The following is a 6,516-nucleotide window of genomic DNA, read 5'->3' on the forward strand; positions in this document are numbered from 1 at the left end:
TCCTACTCTCTCTGTATTCCTCCAGAGCTCCATCTGTTTTCAGTTGCCTGGACTTAACGTACGCCTCCCTTTTCATTTTAATCAGATCCTCAATTTCCCTGGTTATCCACGGCTCTCGAATCCTACCTTTCCTATCTTTCCTTTTTACAGGCACATGCCTATCCTGCAGCCTTATCAATAGTTCCTTAAAAGACTCCCACATGCCAGACGCGGACTTACCCTCGAACATCCTCTCCCAATCAACATCCACCAATTCCTGCCTAATCCGGCTATAGTCAGCCTTCCCCCAATTTAGCACCCTGCCCGTAGGACAGCACTCATCCTTGTCCATTACTATCCTAAAGTTAACAGAGTTGTGGTCACTATTTGCCACATGTTCCCCTACCGAAACTTTGACGACCTGACCGGGCTCATTTCCCAGAACTAGGTCCAGTATAGCCCCCTCTCTAGTCGGGCTATCTACATACTGTTCCAAAGAACCTTCCAGTACGCATTTTACAAATTCCTCCCCGTCCGGTCCCCCAGCTCTAAGCACTTTCCAGTCTGTGCCAGGGAAATTAAAGTCCCCCACTACAACAACCCTATGTTTTCTGCACCTATCCAGAATCTCCTGACATATCCTTTCCTCCACTTCCCGTGGGCTGTTGGGTGGTCTGTAGTACACCCCCAGCATAGTGACTGCACCCTTCCTGTTTCTGAGTTCCACCCACAGCGACTCAGTACATGACCCCTCTAAGTTGTCTACCCTCTGCACCGCGGTAATATGCTCCTTAACTAATATTGCTACTCCCCCACCTTTTTTAGCCCCTCCTCTGTCTCATAGATGAGCATAAGGCACTGCATAGGTGCGCATAAGTTGTTTCACTCCAGGTATGATTCAAGTGACCTACTAGGAAGCTTTTATCAAACAAAGTTTATTTAAGACTTTGTGGAAATTAATTTGCAATTCCAGCTATGGCCAAATATTTAATTCATTTTGTTCTGCAAGATTAAAGATGCTCACTTCAAATAAAACATCATGGAGTTGCTGGAACTTGTGAAACTATAGTTAAAAGCAGTTCAAAGCTGCAGATGCTGGTAGGGAAAAATAAAGTTATGACAAACAACTCTGTCAAGTAATGGAAAATGCTAATTGGCAAACAAGGCCTTCAGTGAGGCCAGCGCTTGCATATTCAGGACAAAAGACTAACCTAAACTTTGTGTTAGTTCCATAAACAAGGTGTTTCCAGCCTTGGCCACAAGATGAAAATAAGACCCTTTCAATAACAAAATTCCAGAGAGCAAGGTACGGTGAGTTATAACTGTTACATTTTCTGTATGAATCGACAGAACACCACAGTAAAATTCACTGTGCCTGTTCTCCTTGCTAGCAGGTAATAAAAGCTTAAAAGATTTGAGTACTCACTCTGCATTGCCTGCTTAATCCTCAACAACCACAGTTAAAATATAACAAAAAGAATCAGCATAACCTTTACCAGTTCCAAAACTTAAACATTGCGCTCCTAACTCCTAACAGCTAACTATCTCAGCTGTTCCAATTTAAACACCATGGCACAGACATCCATCCTTCTACAGACTTGGCATAAAAACAAGTATGCTCACATGATGGTGGATCTTCAGCTTTTTAACAGCTATGTGAATTGGTCCTTTGAATGAGGGATCAATTCTCTGCGGTTCCTGAGACCTGAAACTTTCAGAAAACTTCTGAAGAGAGTGGGGCAGAGAGACAAGGCCTTCTTCCATCAGCTTCTATCAGCAACTGAGGAACAAAACTAAAAACTGGACTTTTCAGTAAAAAGAATAGCTGTCCCCAGCATATCACCTGACCTGTCAATCATCCCCAAATCACTCTGCAATCCCATTAAAGACACAGGACCCTGCATTAGCTCAGATTAAAATCAACATGATATCAATTATACTGCCTCGGCAGCAATAAAGAATACTGGTTACAGACAACACAGCACCAGTGAAATGCCAGGGCCTGTTTGAAACATCTTGCAGAGAAACATGATTAAAATATATTTTTAAAGACACAGTATTGTTACACAATGTATTGCGGCAATGGTCAGGGTGGCTCAAGGAGGTCAGCTGTCATTATTTTGTGTGGTTACAAAAGGTTGTCATGGCATTAGTAAGTCTTGCACAGCTTAGAGCTCATCAAGATAAAATACCTTGCACTGCCAATGTTCTGATGCATCTACATGTTATGTATATGCAGGACTGTAATAATTTAATGTGACAACATTTAAATGGATAATGCACAAGGCACACAATATTTTCTTCCTTGATTTTTGAAGGTTAAAATTTGTACAGCATTTTGACAAAATAAAAAAAAATGCAATTCAGGACTCTACACCAATCTTTTGCAATGGGATTTGTGTAAGGGCTGGGACAGGTTCAATCCTGTGTATAATTGAGAGGTACAGATAACATATTTGGATGGATGTATTCAATGACTGCCATCACTGCAGCTGGAGGTGACGGTGATTGGCAGAAAGCCAGTAGAATGTTTCCCCAGGTAATTTCCCGCTCCTGTGCACTGCACATATATCTAAAATGAGGCAGATTCTGAAGACAAAACCCTGTTGTTGAGCTGCACATACACAAAGTGGCAAGGAGTCTCTCTGCAGTACATGATTAATTGTTGGTGTCACCTTAAAAGATTTCATCTATCATGGTGACAACTGAAGGTTGCATGGCCAATGCAGTGGTAACAATGAGCCCATTGCATCTCGAGTGTTCTGCTGGTGAATTCTGATCTTGTGACAAGTATTTTTAGGAACAAGGAAAGGCTGCTAAACTCAACAAACCCATTCCGTTTTGTTAGATTGTTCGGGCTATTCGATTCCTAATAGTTATCAGATTTGATCGGGGTGTTAAAATCATGCAGCGTTTTGACAGAAGAATTAAGGAGAAACTTTTTCCAATGTGGAAGTAAGATTAGTAACCAGAGGACATTGATTGACAAATGAATGAGAGGCGATGAGATGAACCATTACTTCATGAAGCAAATGTCATGACACAGTAGAAGACGCTAGTTTCACACCAGAAATTGACAGTAGCCTAGGAGCTAAAAATCGTGAGGAAATTAATATCAGTTGAGACAAAGTATTGGATAAACTTAGGGGACTAAAATTCAACAAATCTCCCCAAACTGACAACAAACACATCAGTGTTCTGGAAGTGAAAGCTACAGATAGCCATCAGATTTTTGAATGGACCTACCTCGCATTAAGTTGATCTTTCTCTACACCCTAGCTACGACTGCAATACTACATTCTGCACTCTCTCCTTTCCTTCTGTATGAACGGTATGCTTGCAAGAAACAATACTTTTCACTGTATACTAATACATGTGATAATAATAAATCAAATTAAATCAGAGATAGTGAATGTGCTGCCGATGATTTTCCAAATTTTCTTAAATTCGGGAACATTCTCATCAGGATGAAACAATGCACTTAAAAATACATAGCATGATTAAAACAGGTCAGTCCGGGTTGATTCAAGGGAAACCCTATTTAACAAAGTTGTTCGAGTCTTTTGAGGATGTAATTAATAAGATGGATAAAGGGGAACCATTAGATGCAGTATATCTGGATTTCCAAAAGGCATTTGACAAGGTGCCACTCAAAAGCTTAATGGGCAAGATAAGGGCTTATGGAGTTGGGAGTAATATATTAGCATGCATAGAGGATTGGTGAATGGGTAAAAAACAGAACGCGGGCATAAATGGAACTTTTTCAAATTGGCAGGCAGTGCGTTGTGGAATGTCGCAACGATCAGTGCTGGGATGTCAGCTTTTTAAAATCTATATTAAGCATTCATGGATGTGGGGGGTAAATGTAAATTGAAGGCATCTTGAGCACAACAGGAGCATGTTGCAGGTGTCATTATTTATGTTCCTATTTTAATGTTTGTGGACAGGGATGATAACTTTGTATGTTCATCTTTGTTTATCTGAAGTAACAAAAACTTTTTTTACTTTAAAGGGCTGAGTTGATTGAATGCTTTGAATAGTTGCCAGATGCTGCAGAGGTTTGGAACTGTATGGGGAAAGCAGCCAACATAATTAAGGACCCCACGCACCCCGGAGATTCTCTTCTTCCATTGGGAAAAAGATACAAAAGTCTGAGGTCACGTACCAACCAACTCAAGAACAGCTTCTTCCCTGCTGCTGTCAGACTTTTGAATGGACTTACCTCACATTACGTTGATCTTTCTCTACACCCTAGCTATGACTGTAACACTACATTCTGCGTTCTTTCGATCCCTTCTCTATGAATGGTATGCTTTGTCTGTATAGCATGCAAGAAACAATACTTTTCACTGTATACTAATACATGTGACAATACTAAATCAAATCAAATTAAATCCATATCCCATTAATGACAGAATTAAGATTGCTGACACTTAGGCTATTATGCTGATGCCCTGATAAAGTGCAGAAGAAGGTTGAGGGTGTAAAACCCTAAACGGCACAAAACACAAGCTATTACATACACACCTGCTTCCATTTCTGTAGCAGTTGGACCAAGCCATTGGAATGTTGCCATTGTGCAGAGGTGGGACTTAAATCAGGTTTGCAGTTTTGGGAGCCTGTTTTAAATTCAGCTGGCCAGGTTTCCAATGGGAAAGCCAGCAGTGAAGTGGAAGTGGGAGAGCTGCCAGCCTCAAGGGTTACTGCTGATTATAACAATTCATGAGGCCCAGGATGAGAATGAGTGCTTCCCTCTCCCCCTCAAAGAAACCTTCAGTCTCCCCACTGTTGATTGTGGTCTGACTTGAACCCTTTTTGGGACTGGTCACCTCCCACCCCTTCACCCACCAACTCTGTGTGAAACCGGAAAATCCCGCCCGAGGTCAATGGACCTTTCCATGGTCAGCCCCTGACCCGCTATGATTCCTGTGGCAGGCGGAATGGGAAAATTCACCTCAATATGTCTGGCTGCGAAGCAGGAAACGGAAGGGACATATTGTAAAGAAGTGCAGCTATTACATTTAGCAGGACCTGCAATTCCCTGACTTTGCCAGCAGGCTACCATGCTTCCCCCATATCCTTCCGAACTCCCTTTACAAACAAGTGTCATTGTTCATCCTGGGACCCCTATAATTGGCTTTACTGCGTCGGCTGCTGAAGTATTTTCTTAATCCATCATGCCATATGCTATTTAAAGGAGAATTGCTGGTGAGGTTATTGTGTCACTTGCTGAGATGCAGAAACTTACTCTGTTTCTATTGCCTGTCTATGCTGTTAGGCATTCCCAGTAAGAAGTCTAACAACACCAGGTTAAAGGTTGCCGTTAGGCATTCCCCCAGCATATCATCGTAGAATCATAGAATTCCTACAATGCAGAAGGAGGCCATTCAGCCCAACGAGCCTACACCGACCACAATCTCACCCAGGTTCTATCCCTGCAACCCCACGTATTTACCCTGCTAATTCCCCTGACACTAGGGGCAATTTACCATGGCCAATCAATCTAACCCACATATCTTTGGAGTGTGGGAGGACCCGGAGGAAACCCACACAGACATGAGGAGAACATGCAAGCTCCACACAGTGACCCAAGGCCAGAATTGAACCCAGCTCCCTGGTGCTATGAGGTAGGAGTGCTAACCACTGTGCCACCGTGCCATAATAGAATCATAGAATCCCTACATTGTAGAAAGAAGCCCTTTGGCCCATTGAGGCTGCACTGACATAGAGTAAAATACATGGGTGCCAATCTTTGAACATCAATGATATCACTAAAGCTCTTCAGAAATGTTCGCTGATCCCCCAGCATATGGAAGCCAAACAAAAGGCATAGATAAGGTGAACGGTGGGAAGCTTTTTCCCAGGTCGGTGGTGACGTTCACGAGGGGTCATAGGTTCAAGGTGAGGGGGGGGGAGGTTTAACACGGATATCAAAAGGGCATATTTTACGCAGAGGGTGGTGGGGGCCTGGAATGCGCTGCCGGGCAAGGTGGTGGAGGCGGACACACTGGGAACGTTTAAGAATTATCTCGATAGCCACATGAATGGAGTGGGAATGGAGGGATACAAAAGAATGGTCTAGTTTGGACCAGGGAGCGGCGCGGGCTTGGAGGGTCGAAGGGCCTGTTCCTGTGCTGTATTGTTCTTTGTTCTTTGTTCTTTGTAAAACAGCTTCTTAGGGGTTGAAACCAAATCTCCCATGGAAGCCGTCTGAGTATTCAGACGAAACACTTCAACACAACTGGGATACAATAGATCAAACCAGTACATACAATGGCAGATATACAGGTATTCACATAAACTTTATTTTATGTTTTTAGGATTTTGTTAATTTAAAGCTTAATTAGCATCTTAAGGCATCTATTTCCTGGTTAATTGGCAGATCAAACAATCCGACCTCTATCACATAAAGTGGTTATGACCTCCATTTTGAAATGGAATCAGGAAGGGTACTTTAATTGAAACACATTTTTCCCTTTCTATCATCAGGAACATTTAAATGTGATACAGAAATCCAAATGTAGAGGAAAAACTGAA

This window comes from Mustelus asterias, chromosome 7 (assembly GCF_964213995.1).
Source record: "Mustelus asterias chromosome 7, sMusAst1.hap1.1, whole genome shotgun sequence".
In the NCBI taxonomy this organism is placed as follows: domain Eukaryota; kingdom Metazoa; phylum Chordata; class Chondrichthyes; order Carcharhiniformes; family Triakidae; genus Mustelus; species Mustelus asterias.